This window comes from Pygoscelis adeliae, unplaced genomic scaffold, assembly GCF_000699105.1.
Source record: "Pygoscelis adeliae isolate BGI_AS28 unplaced genomic scaffold, ASM69910v1 Scaffold262, whole genome shotgun sequence".
Lineage (NCBI taxonomy): Eukaryota > Metazoa > Chordata > Aves > Sphenisciformes > Spheniscidae > Pygoscelis > Pygoscelis adeliae.
In genome coordinates this window covers 956,828-957,122 of record NW_008824184.1, presented here as the reverse complement: position 1 = coordinate 957,122, position 295 = coordinate 956,828, and the positions used below count along the sequence as shown (strand labels likewise).

The 295-nt window shown below is 54.6% G+C and overlaps 1 protein-coding gene across 1 annotated transcript in view; it reads left to right on the top strand.

Moving 5' to 3' along the window:
* Nucleotides 1-295, top strand: part of FAM222A (family with sequence similarity 222, member A) — a 16,879-nt gene that overhangs the window by 16,210 nt on the left and 374 nt on the right. The window lies entirely within an intron of this gene.

The window sequence follows — 295 nt, the reverse complement described above, 5'->3', positions numbered from 1 at the left end:
GGGAGGGGACCACTCCGTCACCGGCAGCGAGTGGCGTGACAGCCGATCCAGGGAACAAAGAGAAATTGGGACAAAAGGAAATTTTCACAGAGGTTAATGTTACTGGGGGAGGGGTGTGTGTGCCATTGCCTGCCTGCGTGTTAAAATTAGACTAGCCGGAGGAAAATATTTGCTTAGGTCTTTGTCATTAAAAAGATGCCGCATCAAAAGAAACGTGAGGCTGAAGCACGGGGGTGCTGGTGGGTCCCTCTGTGCTGGGCATGGGGTGGCGGTGCTGGCTGCAGCCCCTCCGTGT